General features: G+C 43.9%; 2 protein-coding genes across 5 annotated transcripts in view; one reads left to right on the forward strand and one right to left on the reverse strand.

Moving 5' to 3' along the window:
- The window catches only part of DPY19L1 (dpy-19 like C-mannosyltransferase 1), a 111,263-nt gene extending 106,764 nt beyond the window's left edge, over positions 1-4,499 (reverse strand). The window contains exon 1 of the mRNA XM_077491623.1: positions 4,418-4,499. The gene's annotated coding sequence lies outside the window, so the exon portion shown is untranslated. The remainder of the gene's footprint in view (positions 1-4,417) is intronic.
- Positions 4,500-4,600: 101 nt separating this feature from the next.
- BBS9 (Bardet-Biedl syndrome 9) overlaps positions 4,601-21,097 on the forward strand; it is a 572,212-nt gene continuing 555,715 nt past the window's right edge. The window contains exons 1-2 of one of the 4 annotated variants that reach the window (XM_077491619.1): positions 4,601-4,742; positions 8,027-8,150. The gene's annotated coding sequence lies outside the window, so the exon portion shown is untranslated. Of the gene's footprint in view, positions 4,743-4,823; positions 5,088-8,026; positions 8,151-21,097 lie in introns of those variants that run through there. The other 3 variants (XM_077491622.1, XM_077491621.1, XM_077491620.1) reach the window with 3 other exon arrangements.

The following is a 21,097-nucleotide window of genomic DNA, read 5'->3' on the forward strand; positions in this document are numbered from 1 at the left end:
AGTACATAGTGGATCACTTTTCAGAGGGCAAAGAGCAGCAGCTTCCAAAAGGTGATCCTGTCTCCTTCTGAGCCTCCTTTTTTATTCTAGCTGAAGATGTATTTAGTAATGAAATACCATGCCACAAGGGCCAGCCAAGCATTTGGCTCATGGTTGTAGCACAGACCCATTGGTGTCAACTGGCAAGTTTGACAAACGGTGCCGCCTGTCAAACTCAATATACCCAGTGAAGTGACTGGCCTCAGGTGATACACAGAGATGAAACAACCCCTTCTACATAAGTTGTACCTGTCTATCTGCAGTCTTCTCTTCATCCATTCAAAGTGCTGAATTTATGCAGCTTGTCTGGGATGTCAGAAAAAGGGGTAAAGAGCTGAAATTACACACTGCAGAGCTCAGTGAAGAGGGCTCTGAGAGCTGATTGGTGGGAAGGGACACACAGCACACAGGAACAGCGAAGGCTGTCAAACAGCTGGTGGTCCCTCCCGTCATCTTTTTTTCTCTTGACCTCAGGAAAACATGTCACTAGTGACTGATAGCGGAGGAATGAAACATCAGACAGACATGACACTTAGAACTCTTAATTGAGACAAGCACACACTATAGAGGGATATGCTTTGTTCATATTTCATGTCTGAGGTTTACAGCCACTTTACATTTGTAAGAACACGCTAGGAGTTAAATCCAAGGCGCTGCATGCCATATCCTGGCCTTATTTCTATTAATTGCATATGACAGGTTTACTGCGCTGTTGGAGTGGGATCTGAGTGGAGAGAAACACATGGAACAGCTATGCCCAACACTCCCCCTTTGCTGCCCATTCACAGAAGCCTTTGTAATTTGTGAATGTATTCCCATAATACCAAGGCTTCTGTGATTGGGCAGAGGATTGGCAGGCATAGCAGCGGAAGCAACTCTCTTGTTCAAGATGCAGAGCTCAGAAGGCCCAGTGTCGCTCTCCCGGAACTACAGCAATAGCGGTCTTCTGGGAGCACTATAAAACTGTCCGATGTAAATAATAGAGATAAGCCCAGCAGATGTCATGCTCTTCCTTGGACTTCAAGTGGAACTTGAGTGAGAAAATTAAGTCCTGCTAGATCACTTCAGCAGGTGGTCCCTTCTGCAGGTATAGCTAAGTAAATCACCTTATATGGGTTCTGCGTAGAATTGTTCTTTAGCAATGGTTATATTAATTGGGTATTCATATGTTTGTAATCTGAATATTAGGCCCCTTTTACACATGCGGACAGTATGTCCGTATTTCATCCATCCGTTTGCGGATGAAATACGGACATACATGCATCCCTATGGGATAGCGGGTGTCTGCGGATGAACATCCGCAGACACCCGCTATTGTCCGCCTCCGCAATTGTCCGATTCTGCAGACGGAGGAAAATCCTATTTTTCTATCCGTCTGCAGAGCGGATCGGATGAACACGGACAGACGGTCCATGCTCATCCGATCCCCATAGAGGAGAGCGGAGAGCTGACAGGGCGGTCCCCGCACAGTGTGCAGAGACCGCCCTGTCCACCGCCGGCTCAACGGGGACAACGGAGCGATCCCCGCTGAGCGAGCGGATCATCACGGGGCGGATCATTACTGATCCGCCCAGTGTGAAAGGGGCCTTATTGATATCTGTAATTTCATGTAGGAAAATTCAAAATAAACACCTTTCAAAAAAAATAAAAATAAAGGAAGATGTGTCTCTATTGTTTAAAATCCAGTAATGCACTGTTTTACCCTGCTCTGCACATGCTCAGTTTCTCTATATTATTAGGCACTGCGAAATTTGTAGAAGCCGATCTGCTGACAGCCTTAGGGCCAGTTCACACCAGATGCAGTTCCGTTTTTTTCTGCACCAATACAGTCAGTTCTGTTGGTCTTTTTTTGTTCACAGCGCAAAACATAAAAACTGCAGAGGGGATCAAATAGCACCAAAAGAAAGCTCTATTTGTGGAGGGAAAAAAAAAAAAGGGATGTACAGCGCCGCACGACCGCGCAATTGTCATTTAAAGCTATTTAAGGGGGCAAATCTCTCCGGGGCTGAAGTGGTTAATCAGCCACAGAACCAGAAGGGCACTTTTACAGTGAGGCTCTTTACCGCCGCTTTAGCGACACATTTTGGCTGCTAGTGAGGCGCTTTTAACCCCCTCTAGCGGCCAAAAAAGGGTTAAAAGCAGCGCTGCCAATTGATTTCAATGGGCAGGGGCGCTTTAGGAGTGGTGTATACAGCGCTCCTAAAGCGCCTCAAAGATGCTGCTTGCAGGACTTTTTTTAGTATCCCGCCAGCGCAGCGCTCCAGTGTGAAAACCCTCAGGCTTTCACACTGGAGTGACAGGAGAGGCGCTTTACAGGCGCTATTTTTAGCACTATATCACCTGTAAAGCGTGTGAAAAGTAGCCTAATTGATACACGTTCGGGTTTAAAAAGGGATGAGATGGCAACCCTACTCCTCGCCTTAAAGCCAAGGAAGTTGCTTCTGTTTAAACTGCAACTGCCATGGTGCTGCACATGTGATCCGTTATGACACCAGTCATTTGATGGTTTGACAGTTTGGTGGAGGACACAATCAAATATGACAGTTAGAAATCCCAACATTCCAGGAATGTAACTGTTTTTTTTTTAAAACCGTTAAATCAATGGGTTTAGTTCCATGTTATGATTTACTGCTGTTTGGGGGCTCTGGGCTTCAGCAAAATGGCCGCCTCCAGGAAGAAGCAAGTTCTTATGGGTAAAGTTCTGCTTTAAATCGATTGAATTAGGTTCCACTTTATGATTTACTGCTGCTCAGGGGCTCTGAGCTTCAGCAAAATGGCCTCCTCCAGGAAGAAGCAAGTTGTAATGGGTAAAGTTCTGCTTTAAATCGATGGATTTAGTTCTGCTTTATGATTTACTGCTGCTCAGGGATTCTGGGCTTTAGCAAAATAGCAGCCTCCTAGAAAAAAAACAGGAGCAATGCTGGAGGCAATTTATAGCACACACTCATTTTGGTAGAATAATTAAAACTAATTTATTCAGGGATGCCTATCCCACACCCACCTAACAACTGTCCCCGAGCCACCCCCATCAAATTATTCCTCGCATCTATTACCTTTTGTACCACCACCTCCCTTTAGAATGTAAGCTCTACAAGTCCCTCCTGTATTGAACTGTACTGGAATTTTGCTGTCCCCCCCTCTACATTGTAAAGTGCTGCTTACACTGTTGGTGCTATATAAATTGTGTATAAAAATAATAATAATGTGGAATGTATGTTCCTTGCTAAAGAACATTATTTATCTCGTTGTTATGGGTAAAGTTCCGCTTTAACTCATGCTATGCCTTCACTTTTTACAAAGGATGGAAAGGAGCTGAATTCCTAGAATTCAGCTGAAGGTGCCTTTCACCCGGTGGCTCTTCTAAACGGTCAGTAAAATATTTGAGCGCTTTTGAAGAGCTTTCCATTCATTTCAATGGAGAGGGGCGTTTTTTTCACCTCCGTGCCAGCGCACTGCCCCAGTGTGAAAGCATTCATTGGTTTTGATTGAAATTGTTTTTTGGGAGCTTTTCAGGCATTTTTGAAGAGCTTTCCATTCATTTCAATGGGCAGAGGCATTTTTGTGAACGATCTGCCAGCCCACTGTCCCCTCCGTGTGAAATCATTCATTGAATTTGTTTTTCGTGCGCTTTTCAGGTTTTTTTTTAGCGTGAAAAATGCCTCAATGTGAAAGAGGTCTTAAAGCTGAACTCTGAGATAAGTAAATAGTGTACAGTACAAGTCGTGTGTATTATTACATGAATCTTGGTGTGCTTTGTGTATTTCTTCCAGATCTGTGCAGTAATCCAGTGTGAATGTTTTCCTCTGTAATAAAGACCAGTCACTGCTGCGCTCTGCCCTTGTGTAGGATGACTGGTCATGTCTCCACCCACTCCTTTAGTTTTTCTATAGGCAGTCTGTAGTGGGTGGAACCTGGTGGCCCCTCCCACCTCTCTGCTCAGGTCATATACAGTACAGGGATGATGTCACTGCTACTTTAACAAGGTAATATCTGGGTTTGTGAAGGCAATCAGTGCACACAAAGTGAATTTTAGATCCTTTGTGGCTATTTAGGAATACAATTAGGTGAAAGTTTTGTGTTGCTTGGAGTTCAGCTTTAATCAAGTCCCTCAGATGAGATGTAAAGCAGTTTTCAATGGAAAGTAAATGAGTGTATGAAAAGCAGTAATCAGCAAGCCCCGGCATGGCAGTACACAGTAATAACGGCATGAATGATCACACGGCACAGGACTAACAAGCCGTTATACACCGAGCCGAGAACAATTCCATCCCCTGCCTGTGTACGGCGCTGTACCCGGCATCCCGCCTCACAAGGTCACATGACCCCCCCCTCATCATCCAAATCCCCTCAGTATTATCATCACACAAATACACATTACCTCCTGCTCAGTGTGCTGCCAGTCCACAGTAACACCCACTCCAGGAGGACTCTGCTACTACTAGAGCTCCCTTCCTCCTCCCTCTCCGGGCTACAACAAAATGGCGGCCGCTGTTCTTTGCGCCCATTATTTTTCGGTCTAGCGTTTGAATGACACTTCTCTCGTCTATAACATGATCTAAACATATTAATTCACTGTGCTACAAGAAAATGGCCGTCGCTCCCAAAGCAGTTTTTTCTCTTTTTGTAAATGTGCGCATGCGCGTAACTATAGCAACGGGAAGTCGCTGGGCAGCCGTGGAACGCACAGGGGGACTCGGTGTAAGGTGAGTGGAGCGCAGGCCGACTGTACAGGGTATCTTATACATAATATTGGGGGAGAGCAGGCCTTTGAATGAAGTGGAGGGGCTGTGTGTGTTCACATGAACTGGGGACAAGCAGCGGAGAGATGGAAAGCTGTGAGTGGCTGAATGAGAAGAGGGGGCGGGGGTCTGTCAGCCTGACGTCATCAGCTTGTCTGTGAATGGACGGGAGGTGATGAGCCTGCGGGTGACAATAAATTGTCCTGTCCAGGCACACACAGGGGAGCAGGTAGGTGGCTGTGTACTTCGTGTATACCTGGCCGATCGTGTGTCTATGGAGGTGTCAGCTGATCCTGCCTGTCATTAGAGGTAGATGTCCCTGGATGTGTGTCTCCTCATTACACTTATACCAATCACTGAGCTTCTCTTAGGGTTCTATGTATAAAGTATCTAGAATTGTGTACCCAGGTGGGTAAAGAGTGGGATGGTACATCTCTATGGGAACTTTCCTGATCACTGAGATCTCTCTGTGCATGGAGGTGTCAGCTGATCCTGCCTGTCATTAGAGGTAGATGTCCCTGGATGTAATCCCTGTGTGTCTCCTTATTACACTTATACCAACCACTGAGCTTCTCTTGGGGTTCTATGTATAAAGTATCTAGAAATGTGTACCCAAGTGGGTAAAGAGTGGGATGGTACATCTCTATAGGAACTTTCCTGATCACTGAGATCTCTCTGTGTTTGGAGGTGACACTGAACTCTGCCAGGTGACAGTTGGAATTGCTGGCCGTGATTCACACTCAGGACAGTCACAGGATGTGGTAATTGTTTAGGTTACTTTATAACGGAACTTCCAGTTCAATTCAGCTAAAGCCAGAGGCAGCAAAAGAAAAGGTGTGCAAAGGATTAGGGTCACTGGACTACTTCACCACACGCTTTAGATTTACCAAAACAATGTAATATGGGGACCTACCTAATCTATCCAATCAGGAAGGTTCTTGTACTACATAGTTATTGGTAGAGCTAAAGCAGATTGTACAATCAGCATGTACGGTAAGCTTTAGGCCCCATCCCCACTTTCACATTGTGGGACTGTGCCTGTTCCCGCATGCATTGCCGCAGCACAAGAATCCGCACGCTACTTACCGTGGTGTGATGTGATGCCATTCATTCTGAGTGTCACCCTAACACACCCGGCCTACAGAGGTGAACTGCACAGCTGAAAATAATGCCTTGGGGTGCGCATTCAAAACAGTTGCAGGTCTGATTTCTGCATTGCCGAGTCATTAGCTATTTTAAATAGGCTGATTAAGGTGAAGCACAGAATGGCGTAGGGGTTAGCACAAGGGTGTCAAACGCAGGTTTATTGAGGGTCACATCGGTATTATGGTTGCTCTCAAAGGGCCAGTTGTATCTGTATTGCCGTGTACCGGACTTTCCAGCAGACTAGGTCCAATGAGATCAGTCCATCGGGCAATCCAATCGTGTGTGGGCTAGTCCGATCGTTTAAAAAAATAAATAAAATCCGGCAGACCTATAAATAAAACATGTTTCAAATCTATCCGACGGACTCAATTCCGACGGACTAAAATCTGGAAAATCGTTTGTCTGTGTGCTGGTCTGACGGACCAAATACGACGCAAGGGAAGCTATTGGCTACTGGCTATTGAACTTCCTTGTTTAGTCCTGTTTATGTCATCACGTTCAAAACAAACGGACTTTCGAACGGACTTAGTCCGTTTGTGTGTGGCCCAGTTCATTCGTTCAGAAAGTCCGTCAGAACTCCTCCAAAAGTCAGTCGGGAAGACCGTTGGTCCTAGTCTGCTGGAAAGTCTGGTCGTGAGTACGCAGCGTAAGACTACATTAGGTGCAGGTACTCAAGTACACTTCCCCAATGAAATGCATTGAGCGGTGGGTGTGGCCAAATTGCACTAGTAGGAGGAGCTTAAAGGGACAATAAATACCAAGAGTGCATGTATGTGTGGAGTTCAGGGGTGCCCTATGCACAGAGTGCAGTTTCAGAGGTGCCCTATGTACAGAGTGTAGTTTCAGGGGTGCCCTATGCACAGAGTGCAGAGGTCAGGGATGCACTTTGTACTGAAGGTAGGGTTCAGGGGTACACTATGTAAAGAGCGTAGAGTGCAGGAATGTGCTACATACAGAGTGAAGAGTTCAGGGGTGCGCTACAGACCGAATGCAGGGCTTAGCAGTGTGCAATGCACAGTGTGCAGGGTTTCACCACCTCCGGCTGCAATAAAGCACTGGGTGCAAGGGCCACATGAAATGGTCTGGTGGGCCGGATTGAGCCCACAGGTCTTGTGCTAGACACATGTGGGTTAGCACATCTCTTTGGCAGCACTAGGCTCATTGGTTCAAATCCCGACACGGCACTTTGTGCCTGGAGTTCTCCCTGTGCCTGTCCTCCCACGCTCCAAAGACATGCTGGTCGGTTAATTGGCTCCTGTCAAAATTGGCCCCAGTATGTGTATGTATGAATATGAGTTCGGGACCTTAGATTGGAAGCTCATTTAGGGCAGGGACTTATGTGAATGTACAGTATGAATGTAAACTGCTGCATAAATTGTCAGCGCTATGTGCTTGTTTTAATTCACTGCACCTCGGTAGTCAGTGTGAGCCTAATGTTAGGGGCCATTCACACCAGGTGCTATGGGACTGCCCTCGGCAGCCTTGCCCAGCACAGTACCAAGGCAAAATACCTTGTTTTCTATCAGGCTAGTTCACTTCACGCCCCTTGTGTTGTAATAATATACACTGAAGTAAGTTATTTTTTATTTTTTAGCACAGTGTGGTCAATAGATCTTAAAAGAGAAGTATGGTTAAAGCTTGTTTGGCTATACTTTTCATGTGGGTCATAGAAGTGCACTTAGTTTTGCACTCCTTTTTTTTTTTTAATTCTATATTTTATTTTTTTTAATACTTTTTTTTTATTTTTTTTTAAATCCTGTGACCCAGAATCAGCTGACAGCGGGCTAAAGTCTACTGTCAGCTGATGTCACAGTCCGGCTCCATTCTCTGAAAGGATCCCAACAATAATGTCGGGATCCACCCAGATTCCTGACCAGCAGCTGGCTCAGTGTGTCATCAATCCACTCCCAGCCTGCTGATTGGACAGTGGGAAAATAATTAGGTCACCTCTGGTCTCTCTTCCTATCAGCATGTTCTGTGTCAGAATAGTTGCACAGTCTTGTCGCTACATTTAATGATTTATTACTTGTATAGCATATTTTTCTAATATTTTTGTTCATATTTATTTGTGCAATAATGTTGTTTCCTTGTCTTTTGTTTAGAAATACCCGCATCTTGGCTACATATTGAGAACACAATGACGTGTTTTGCATAATCCATTTTATCCTGCAATAACCAAGTGCCACAGAAATACTACTTTATTCTGCTTCGTTCTCATTAGCAGTGGTAAGTGCCTCTGAAACTGATTATTCATGGTTTAGGCTCATTGCTCTCAGTCTTTGAAATGCTATTGCCTCAAAATGGTCCAGTTACATTTTTAATGCTCAATTCCAGACACATATAAACACTCCCCAGATGAAAGTGGTTGTAAAGCTCAGACATGACATGAAATATGAACAAAGCATATTCCTCTATAGTGTGTACTTGTCTCAATCCAGAACACTTTGTGTGACTTTTGTCTGCTGATTTCTTCCTCCTGCTATCAGCATGAATCACTTCGGACAAGTTTTCCTAACACCCAGAGAAAAAATGGTGAAAGGGGAAGAAGCTCCAGTACACAGCCTGTGATTGACAGCCTCCACTCTGTTCCCTTTCCCTCCAATCAGGTCTCAGAGCTCTCCTCAGTGAGCTCTATAGAGTACAACTTCAGCTCTTCGCCCCCTGTTTTCTGACAGCTGAGACAGGCTTTATAAATTCTGCACTTTGAATGGATGCAGACAAGAAAAGACTGCAGATATATGGGTACAACTTATGAAGGAGGATTTGTTTCATCTCTGTGCGTCACCTGAGGCTAGTCACTTCACTGGGAATATATGTAAGGGTTTACAATCACTTTAAAGTGGAACTAAAGTCCCAGTGTGAAACTAGGTGCTAGAGTTTTTTTTTTTTTGGCACACTAGATGTACAAATTTGCTTTTGCTAAAAACCCTTTCTCCATGATTCTAGCAACTTTTCTTTTTTATGTACATTGTATTACACAAGTAGTGTGCATCCTGGCTCTTTCTTGGCATGCAGAGAATATATACAGTTCAAAAGAAGAAAAAGTTGCTACAACCTGATCAAACTACGTTTAGGTTAAGACTCAATCATCACGTTCCAAACAAGCAATCTCCATCTGCTTGTATATAGACCTCCAAATTACGACTTGTCGGGAACAAGGTGAGTGTAAAACCTTCTCCTTTATTACTTCTGAATAGTAAAATATTCCATAGATGTCAGGAAAAATTAAATCAGACCGAGACAGAAGTACAGTTAAATCACACTTGTTTAATAATAAAAGTAAAAAGAACAAACGTAGTCAAAACATAGCAAAAGTTCAGTAACCGGAACGGATAGTCAGCCAAGCCAGAAGTCAGGGATAAATGTAGTGGAACAGCAAGCAGGATCTGGAGCCAGAAGGGATGTGAGCAAAGCAAGTCTTTAGACAGGAACGCAGGAGATAGTCTCTGTGATGTTGACCAAGGCGAAAGCCGAAAACCACTGGGCTGAGTAGTAGGCAGGACTGATGAGCAGGATATCATCAACAGCTGAGTAACTGTGGAGAGATAGGAGCTGGCAATTAGCCGACAGCTGAGAAGGAAAGGCTGAGCCCAAGCCTGACAATAAAGCAACCAAACCTAATGTGTTTCAGTCAAAAGATGACCTTGCTCATCAAAATAGGTCATTTTTGACTGAAACGCGTTAGCCTTGGTTGCTCTATGGCATATTTTACTCCTTGGAAATATTAAAGAAAAAGCTTTTATACTCACCTTGTTTTCAGCACGTCATCATTTCAATCCACTTACAATCCAAAGACATGCAGGTAGGTTAATTGTCTTCTGTCCAAAATTGGCCCTAGTATAAGTATGGGGACCTTGGCTTGTGGGCTCTTTGAGGGTAGGGAAAGATGTGGGTGTGCAATGTACAGGGATAGGGACAATTGTAGACACTCACTCAGGTTGAACTGGATGGACCGGTGTCTTTATTCAACCTTACTAACTATGAAACTATGAAACTATTTGGATGCAGAGAATAGAGCCAGGTGTCGGGATAATGCGTTGCTTATGCAAATATGCAGGAATTGCATTGTCAGCAGTTGTCTGGTGGCCAAAGAGGATTGTCGCAGGACTAGGAAAGAGCTGCAAGGGAATTGGTCGTTTTGGAGAGACTAACTACTGGAGGTTGGACCTGTCAGTGTTGGAGGAGGGCACTGTGAGGTTAGAGTGGCACAAAGCAGACCTTCACTCTCCCCACCCACTACCTATCGGCTCAGTCTTACTCCTTGTCTCAGAATTGGGAATTTTTACATATTTTTGGGAACCCTCCATTCATTTTCTGGATTTTGCCTAGGCAAGAATGATGTATGCAGTAGCCTTCTTGTATACCCATGTCATGCATCCCAGGATGCCTTGGGGTACTCTACTGCACACGTGCCACTGCTCCTCATGGGGTGGGCAGCTGTCTCTTCATGGTTCTTGCAGCCGTCCTCTTAATGACTTGTTGCAGAGCATGCACATCATCAGGGGGCTGGCTGCAAGAACTTGGAAGATGCAGCTGGCTCCCAATGACCTAAGAGTTAAGGATTTCAGTGCAGGACCTGGAGTAAAGCAACAGAGTGCTGAATCCCTACAGAACGCCACTGGGCATGTGTGTGTGTGTGTGTATGTGTATATATATATATATATATATATATATATATATATATATATATATATATATATATATATATATATATATATATATATATATATATATATATATATATATATATATATATATATATATATATATATATATATATATATATATATATATATATATTTTTTTTTTTTTTTTTTTGTAGGTAAAACAGCCAAAAAGGTATAGGGGAGTGAGGTTTCCCTTGAATGTGCAAGTATGTTTTTTTCACAATTAATCATTAAGAATCGTTGTCGCAATGTTTATTTTTATTTTTTCTCCCTTAACATCTTGACAAAGTATTTTCCAGATTTTTATTTAAATTTTTTTCTATGCAGAGAATTCTCTGCTCTGCTGAAGCCACAGTCGTCAAAAGGAGTATAAATAAAATAAAAAACGCAAGTCTGCCAAGTATCACAACATTCTTCTGCTGTGGAAATAAGTACCGGTATAAACATTTGTAAGAATTTGTCCTTTAGATCAAAGGAATACACTTCGGTGTGTATGTGATTGAAGTTTAACCCCTATAACGCTAAACCTTTTTCTTACATTTGCTGGTTTCAAGTTAAAATCATTATTTTTTGCTAGAAAATTACTTAGAACCCCCAAACGTTTATAGGGACGTTGTAACGTTAGCGCTAGAAATAGCGCATGTAAAGCACCTGAAAACCGCCTCACATTGTCTGCAATGGGTGCTTTCACACCTGGGCGGTGCACTAGTGGGACATTAGAAAAAGTCCTGCAAGCAGCATCTTTTGGGGAGGTTTGGGAGCGCTGTATACAGCGCTCCCAAAATGCCCCTGCCCATTGCAATGAATGGGCAGCGCTTCCGAATCACCCAAAAAGCGTTTTGTAAGCATCCGGGAGTTTTTTAACCCCTTCTCTGGGGTTAAAAGCGCCCCAATAGTGGCCAAAAAGTAGCGCAAAAGTGCCACTTAAACAGTTGTAAAGCGCCGCTAAAATGAGTGGCGCTTTACTGCTATTGGCCAGTGCTTTCAGTGTGAAAGCAGCCTTAGATTTACCAGAACTATGGAATAGCAAAACCCACCTGAACAATCCATTCAATTTGTATGAAATCAGACCCTTGCACTGCTGCTGGTAGATCTAAAGGAGATTGTATAAGCCAGTTGTACAGTGTATGGTCGCTAAGGATGAGCTCAGGCGTGTTTGCAACTCCACGTGCCCGCCAGGAAGCTGACACTCCGCAGCACTAATCACAGGCAGTGAGACATTTCCCGAATCATAGCTGCACAGATCGGGAAATGTTTCACTACCTGTGATTGGTGCAGCGGAGTGTCTGCTTCCTGGCAGGCATGGGCATGTGGGGTTGCAAACCCGCCTGACCTCTTCCTTAATGGTCACTTTAAGGGAAGAATTAGGAAAGTGGGAGGAAATAAAACAAGAGGTGGTATAGTAATGACAGAATCGCGGTGTGGTCCAGACAGGGCCGCATGCATTACCATGCCCTTTTCTGTGAAGCAGAAAACCAGTGCATGATGGGAGATGACCTCCAGGAAGTGATGGAAGCAAAAAGCATTTCTCACAAACTCAAACAGAAACCTGCAATTTCAAAGCTTCCGTAGGTGATGGAAGTCAGAGATAAGTACATTGGGATGGCTGGGGCAGAAAGGGCATTGGAAAAGGCTTCTGTTGATAATGAAAAGTGAAATTCTGCCCAAAAAGGTGAACTTTGTCTTTATTAACCACTTCCCGCCCGCCATATAGCAGAATAACGACTGGAAAGTGGTTAAGTTATCCTGATTGGACGTCATATGACGTCCAGCAGGATAAGCCACAATTGTGTGCCTGCAGGGGCAAGGAGAGTGGTGATCGTTGGTGTGGTGTGTCAGTCTTACACAGCGAATTGCCGATCTCGGTAAAGAACCTCTAACGTAGGCTCTTTATCATGTGCTCAGCTGTGTCCAATCACAGCTGATCACAGCGTAAACAGGAAGTGCCATTTATTGACTTTTCCTCCACTCGCACTGACAAACGCGAGTAGAGAGCCGATTGGCTGCTCTCCTGATGGGGGGGGGGGTTCTGCGCTGATTATCAGTGCAGCCCCCCTCCCCCCAGGATGCCCACCCATGCTCACCAGAGATGCCCACCCAAGACCACCAGGGTTGCCAACCAGTGCCCATTAGAGGTGCCCATTAATGCCTGCCAGTGCCTCCCCATCAGTGCCACCTGTGAGTGCCCATCAGTGCTGCATATTGGTTCCTCATCATTGGTGCCCATTAGCGCCACCTCATTAGTACCAACTCATCAGTGCCCATCAGTTCCGTTTTATCAGTGCAGCATCAACTCCTATCAGTGAAGGAGAAAACATACTTATTTACAACATTTTATAACAGAAACAAAGAAACTTTTTTATTTTATTTTATTTATTTATTTAAATTTTCGGTCTTTTTTTTTATTTGTTTAGCAAAAAATAAAATCCCCAGTGGTGATCAAATACCACCAAAAAAAAACTCTGTTTGTGGGAACAAAATGATAGAAATTTTGTTTGGGTATGGTGTTGCATGACCGCGCAATTGGAGGAAATTTCCCAGTAGTAGTTAAATAAACCTTTGTAAAAAAAAATATATCCAGGTATGGTATATTTTTACATAGTTACATTGATCCAGCTTGAACCCATTTTTACTATGTATATATCTGTGGTGGAGATTTGGCTATAATCGATCTCCCCTGCGCTAACATGCGCCCTTTCAGTCTAATGGTATAATGCATGTTACTTAACCCACATCTCCTGCATTTCCCCAGTACAGACATGACCATGCTTACGTCCTTATCTCGGCATGACTCTCTCCTGAGCAGTGCACTGGCTCTTTTATTCACACACACACACAAATGAAGTCACAAACGGGAAGCCCTGCCCCCAACAGCCAATCACTTCCTCCACAGGATGTGACAACACAGGATGTGAATGTCAACACAGGATATGAGTTTATACAACAACCAATGACTACCGTTCCTGCTGATGGGAGCTTAATATGTCGATCAGGCAAACAGGGGTGACACGAGCGCACATCCACTAAACCGATCAGCTATAGATTGTTTTGCTGCCGTTTTGACATAAAGTAGGAGTTTAACCACTTCCCGACCAGCGCACGACGATGTACGTCGACAGAATGGCACGGGCAGGCATATTGGCGTACAGGTACATCCAATATTCAATGCCTCCCTGCCATCGGGAGCGCGCCGCCGGCGGCGCGCTCCCGCGCTGGTCGGGACCCCCGTGAGTCCGGTCGCGGGACCCGCGGACTCGATCGCCGCGGGCATCCCCGCGATAGTCTCACGTCTCAGCATTTCTCCATTCTGCCTAGCAACTAGTGACGCTGATCTCTGCTCTATGTGATTGGAGCAGAGATCAGTGTTCACTAAATGAAAGCCCAACCCCCCCACAGTTAGTAACACACCCCTAGGAACACTTAACCCCTACACTGCCACCCACTGGTTAACCCTTTCACTGCCCGTGTCATTTACACAGGAATCACTGCATTTATATAGCAGTGATTACTGTATAAATGACAATGGTCCCAAAAATGTGTCAAAAATGTCCGATTGGTCCCCCACAATGTCGCAGTCACAATAAAAATCGCTGATCGCCGCCATTACTAGTAAAAAAAAAATAATAAAAAATTATTAATAAAAATGCTATAAAACTATCCCTATTTTGTAAACGCTATAACTTTTGCGCAAACCAATCAATAATCGCTTATTTTTTTTTTTTTACCAAAAATATGTAGAAGAATAAGTATCGGCCTAAACTGAGGGAAATTTTTTTTTTTTTATATATTTTTGGGGGATTTTTATTATAACAAAAAGTAAAAAATAATGTGTTTTTTTTTCAAAATTGTCGCTCTATTTTTGTTTATAGCGCAAAAAATAAAAACCGCAGGGGTGATTAAATACCACCAAAAGAAAGCTCTATTTGTGGGAAAAAAAGGACGTCAATTTTGTTTGGGAGCCACGTCGCACGACCGCGCAATTGTCAGTTAAAGCGACGCAGTGCCGAATCGCAAAAAGTGGTCTGGTCTTTGACCAGCAAATTGGTCCGGTCTGAAAGTGGTTAAATTGGCGTTGTGTTATGTTTCGTGGTTTATTATTTAGGAGAGCCACCGATGGATCAAGTTGTAAAGCAGTATCAAACATTGTAGAGAGAATATTAAATATTTTTGAGCAAAAGGTCTGGGCTATGGGACAAGTCCACCGAAATGTGTAGCTGTGTACCTGGGTCACTACAGCCTCAAACACTGAGGGGGAGTATTGGAGAAGGAATCGTGCTGGCACTAGATACCACCTGGTAAGAACTTTATCATTTGTTTTAAGGGCTGGAAGTTTTCCACTACCTAATGGATCTCAACCAGTGTCAGTCTGCCCCAGTCAGCTCTTTAGAGCCAGTTGCGGGAGAATTAACACTTGGAGACACTAGGACAATACATCTTAAAATACATCTTCATAAAATGTCTACAACATACCATACAGTACCTGGCTGATGTCCCTGGAAGCTGAGAATCATGCACGTAGACAGCGCTACTCCAGTGATCTCCACTAACTTCCAGGTCCTGTGCTGAGCAGCTGGCCTTTTGCATTGTGAACTGAGGAACTGGTGCCATTTGGAGAATGCTTTGCCGTTTCTGACGATGCAAAATGTTCTTTGATTAAAGCGATTGTTTCCCCATTCTGAGCATTTTCCTCTAATTTAAAGAGGAAGTAAACCCTGATGGGTTTACTTCCTCTTTGTTTCCCTGCAAAGGCAAACCATAATGGGCTACTATGCATCGCAAAGTAGCCCATTATGTGTCACTTACCTGACACAGGAGTCAGCGATATCCCCGATTTCCTCGCCGGCTCGAAGCGTCCATCTTCCTTCCGGTGTCACAGACTCCGGCTCTGACCGGAGTCGCATGACATCACTCCCGTGCGTGCGCACGGGAGCAAACAGTCACGGCATGTCGTTTAATGAAAACGGCACACCCTGACCCTTCTAAAGTGCGCATGCGCCGAGTACATCGGCGCATATGCAGAAGAAATCCTTGTACAGGGAATTGTAAATATCTCCTAAATCATGTAGGTTTAGGAGATATTTCTTGGACCTACAGGTAAGCCTTAATCTAGGCTTACCTGTAGGTTAAAGTGTGTTGTAAGGGTTTACAACCACTTTAACAATTGCAGGTTACACTATTGTTTTCAAATGTTTATTCTCTTCTTACCTGCTTGCTTCGCCAGTAATCTTTCATTTTCTTTTAAATGGCGTCACCAAGCGCATGCGCCGTTAGCCCTAATTTTCCAGCAAGCTTCTGCTGCCGGAAAAATGCTCGGTATATGCCGGGCCGCATCATTTCCTAGTGTTGATGTCGCCCCCTCCTGAGATCCCGCGCTACTCCTTACTCATTGAGAAGCTGATCCTGGACCCCTTGTGACTTGATACGTCATAACGGTTATGGAGACACAGAGCAGAGCTGAACACGGAGCGACGGGCTTGGATATGGCGAGTAATGCGCGGGATTATGGCCAGGGAAACCTACTGAGGGTGGAAATAAAGTACTGGACAGATGCGGAAGACCAGAGTTGCTATGGCGACAGCTAACGGCAAGCGGGAGTGTTTACAAACGGTGGCTTGTTGGATTTACATATTGCTTAAATGTTGTATCATTATGAGAATTTACTAATGCTTTAAGCAAGGTGGAGTGGTGACCTCACACTCTCCACCTCATCCAATCAGAGTATGCTTTACATTCATTTCGAAAATGCAAAGCATTCTCTGAATGGCGTCCACTCAAGTGTCCGACCTCCTGTGCTCACAATGCATCAATCCAGCTGCTCAGCACAGGACTAGGAAGCTAGTGGAGACCACTTGAGTAGCGGGGTCTACATCAGTGATTTTCAACTTCCAGGAATATTAGCCAGGCATTGTTTATACATAGTTACATTGGTTGAAGTTGGACTAACGTAACTATGTAAAAATATACCATACCTGCAATTATTCAAACTGCATGTGCAGTAAAGCATGCCTGTTATACTCACTGTGGAACTGAAGAGGTTAATCCTCTGCATTGTGTAAAAAGGCTGTTTGATCCTGTCTTCTCTTAGGCCGCGTACACGCGCGGGGACTGTTCGCTCAACTTTGTCCGCTGAACAGTGTTTCGGCGGACAGTCCGCTCGTGTGTGGGCTTTCAGCGGACAGTTTCAGCGAACAGTCTGCTGAACAAAGTTTTTCGGAATTTCCGAAAAACTGTCCGCTGAAACTTTGTTTCAGCGAACAGTCCCCTCGTGTGTAGGCTTGTTCGTCAAACTAAGTTCCGCGCATGCTCAGAAAGGATTTACACACCGAAGTTTGCATTGCAGTGTATAGGACGTCGTTTTCTAGTCCCGTCGTACGTGCCGTTCACGTCATCGCGCACGGTTTCAGCGGACTGTTCGTTCGTCGTGTGTGGGCAAGTCCGTCCATGCTAATTTTGAGCGGACTGTCCGCTGAAACTGTTTGACGGACAAAGTTGAGCGAACAGTCCCCGCGTGTGTACGCGGCCTTATCCTCCTCTTCTTCCACATTCCCCAATACATTTACAGAGCCTTGGGGGCACTTTGCACATGCTCAGTTTAATGTGTATTGCTAGAGAGTTATTTTTTTTTTTTTGGGAGGGTGCATGTGATCAGCACAGGGCCAATCGGCACAGTGCAGACAGAGGGTCAGGGGTCATGCAGTCTCATACGACAGTCAGAGGAGATTTAAAACTCCTCCTACAAGCTTTATGCCCCTTTCACACTTGTGCGACCTAAAAGTCACGTGACTTTGCCACAATTTTTGATGCGTCTTGAAGCAATGCCTGTGTAATCTTGCGGTCTATGGACCTCGGGTCGCATCATAGTTGGACCAAAGTAGTGCAGGGACTACTTTGAAGTTGCTGTGACTTGAAGTCACACAGATATGAACAGTACGCATTGGAAATCATGGGGTATGACTTGTTATGCGACTTTGCAGTCCCAAGTCGCAGGACAAGTCGCACAAGTGGGGAAAGGGCCTAAACCAGACACTGACAGAAGCCATAAGACTGCTTTAACTGCTGATGAGGAAATCTATCGGTTTTTATTTACTAAAATGATTGCATTTCCATGTTCTGTGCACTGTGGGAGGCCAGATATAGTGAATGCAGAGTCCTGGGTTTAGTAACTCTTTCGGCTCCATTCACACCTAGGTGTTTGGAATAGCTCCAATTCCGCCCGTGATTCGAAATTGTGGAAAAACATGGAACGCCTTTAACATTGCCATTTAACAAGTAAAGGCATCGCGAACGCGTTCCGCGTTTTGCAGTGATTTGGAATTGTGGGCAGAATGACCGCGATTCTACACACTTCTGCCCACAATTCCAACGCCTAGGTTTGAATGGAGCCTTAATGCTAAAAATGTGCTCACTTCCATCTATTAAATCTTCTGCCCTTGTTGTAACTTTGGGTAGTAAAACATTTTTTTTTTCTGCCAGTAAATACCTTTTACAGCTCACTTCCTGTTTCTTGTCTGGTAATTAGCCTAGCCCAGTGATGGCAAACCTTGGCACCCAACATGTTTTCGAACTACATTTCCCATGATGATCATGCACTGTGTAGTGTAGGTGAGGATCATGGGAACTGTAGTTCCAAAACATCTGGGGTGCCGAGGTTCGTCATCACTGGCCTAGGCCTTATGACATCATGCACAGCTCTCTCTCTCACTCTTGTGAGAGTTTGCCAGGAAGGAGGATGAGTCATAAGAGGGCCAATGAGAGCTGCAGAGCTGGAGGTGTGTCTGTGTAAATCCAGGAAGCGAACAGGCAGGAGCTGCCCACAGTTAAAATGGATGCAGCCAGACTCAGTGGAGGGAGATTTCTGCAGCATATTTGGCAAGTACAGAATCGCAGTATATATAAAATAATATGCAAAGTGGTTGGAGGGAAGCTTCAGAATATTTTTATTGCAAATTATGTGAGCAAACTGCAGATCCTTTTTAACATTTCCAAGTTAAATAAATTGTAGGTATTAATGTCTGAAGATCATCACTCTTTGATAAATGGAGCATTATTATTTAATGTGACCGTTTTGCTAGAAATGTCAGTTTTTAGCATCTGATAAATGGTGTTGCAGCACAACACTCAAGCTGAATACGAATTTTATACTTATTGCTCATATTTTTTTTATTACTTTTAATAAGGCTGATTGTATCCTATGAAGTGTTTTTGTCTTAGGTGATTACAAGTGCCATCTTTCTTACTGGTCTCTTCCCTCTTTGTCAGCAGAAGGTAACGTTGTAAAGAGGATTGCTCGGTTGGCTGACACGTTGAGCAGCCTTAAGTAGATTATTGTTCTGCTACTAGTAAGGAGTATTGCGAACGCTGCATGCAAGGACGTTCCTGACGTGCTTTAACCATTTGTGTTCCCAGTGTCAGAGATGCTGCGTACTGCCAGATGACAACCGGTGACTGGTTTATGAATAATGCATAACTCTAGGATTAGTCCGTTAAGGCCAATACATAACCTTGAACAATGGCAGATTTGTGCATTTAGTGTTTGTTCTCCTAATCCTCCTTTTATATTCCATTCCTTTCATCCTTTTCCACTCCAGCACTGGCTGCTGACATAAATGATTTCTTCGTTTTTCTCCTATCTGGAGCCTTGATATTGCTTGAGATTGGGCAGAGCTCGCCCAAAGACAACGCTCACAAGGTCGAGGGTGGGTGAGATGTGTTTGGAGGCAAAGTTGAGGCTTTCTAAAGAAATACAGATCTTGCGAGTCGTACATTTTATGTGTACGCAAAATTAAAAATATATATATATTCAGTTCAAGTCTGCAATACAGGCACATATGTCACTGTTTTATCTTTTTTACCGCTTCAGCCCCGGAAGATTTTACCCCCCTTTCCTGACCAGAGCCCTTTTTTGATTTGGCACTGTGTTCGCTTTAACTGACAACTGCGCGGTCGTGCAACATTGCACCCAAACAAAATTTGACGTCCTTTTTTTTCCCCCCACAATTAGAGCTTTCTTTTGGTGACAATTGATCACCTCTGCGGTTTTTATTTATTGCGCTATAAACAAAAAAAAGCGACAATTTTGAAAATAACGCAATTTTTTTTACTTTTTGCTATAATAAATATCCCCCAAAAATATATATAATTTTTTTCCTCAGTTTAGGCTGATATGTATTCTTCTACATATTTTTGGTAAAAAAAAAACCCACAATAAGCGTATATTTATTGGTTTGCGCAAAAGTTATAGCTCATAGTTTTATGGCATTATTATTATATATTTTTTTTATTAGTAATGGCGGCGATCTGCGATTTTTATCGGGACTGCTACATTATGGCGGACACATCAGACGCTATTTTGGGACCGTTGTCATTTATACAGCGATCAGTGCTATAAAAATGCACTGATTACTGTGTAATCGCACGCTGGCAGCGTGTCCCCGGAACCGATGCAAGTGCCCGGTGAACGCGATGACCGCCAGGCTCCTGTGATCGAACCTGGATCTGTGTCTTTAAACACACAAATCCTGGTTCTGTCAGGGGCGAGGAGACAGATCGTGTGTTCTCACTAAGTAGGAACAACGATCTGTCTCCTCTAGTCACTCCTATCCCCCCACAGTTAGAACACACAGTGAAGGAACACATTTAACCCTTTGATCGCCCCCTAGTGTTAGCCCCTTCCCTGCCAGTGACATTTAAACAGTAATCCGTGCATTTTTATAGCACTGATCGCTATATAAATGTCACAGGTCCCAAAAATGTGTCAAAAGCGCCTGATATTGCAGTTCCGATAAAAATCGCTGATCGTCGCTAAATGCCATAAGGCTATCTCCTATTTTGTAGACACTATAACTGTTGCGCAAACCAATTAATATATGCTTATTGCAAAAAAAGGAAAGAATTATTATTATTCTCTTTAATTTGGGATATTTATTATAGCAAAAAGTAGAAGATATTGGGGTTGATTTACTAAAGGCAAATACACTTTGCACTACAAGTGCACTGCAAGTGCATTTGGAAGTGCAGTCGCTGTAGATCTGGGGGGAAGCCCTGCTGATTTTGTCATCCAGTTATGTACAAGAAAAAATGCTGTTTTTTATTTTCCTTGCATGCCCCCCCCCCCCCCCCGCAGATCTACCTGGACTGCAATTCCAAGTGCACTTCCAAATGCACTTGCAGTGCAAAGTGGATTTGCTGTTAGTAAATAAACCCCATTGCGTTTATTTTTTTTTCACTTCTCTTTTGTTTATAGTGCAAAAAAATAAAATAAACTCAGAAGTGATCAAATGCCACCAAAAGAAAGCTCTATTTGTGGGAAAAAAAGGACGTACATTTTGTTTGGGTACAGCGTCGCACGCACACGCAATTGTCAGTTAAAGCGGCGCAGTGCCGTATCGCAAAAAAAATGGCCTGTCAGAAAGGGGGTAAATTCTTCCGGGGCTCAAGTGGTTAAGGGTGTGCACACTTAAGCAACCATATTATTACATTTTTTTATTTTTACTTCCCTCCAACTAA

The sequence above is a fragment of the Lithobates pipiens genome, unplaced genomic scaffold (assembly GCF_037356315.1).
Source record: "Lithobates pipiens isolate NorthernLeopardFrog02 unplaced genomic scaffold, aLitPip1_a1.2 Scaffold_19, whole genome shotgun sequence".
Lineage (NCBI taxonomy): Eukaryota > Metazoa > Chordata > Amphibia > Anura > Ranidae > Lithobates > Lithobates pipiens.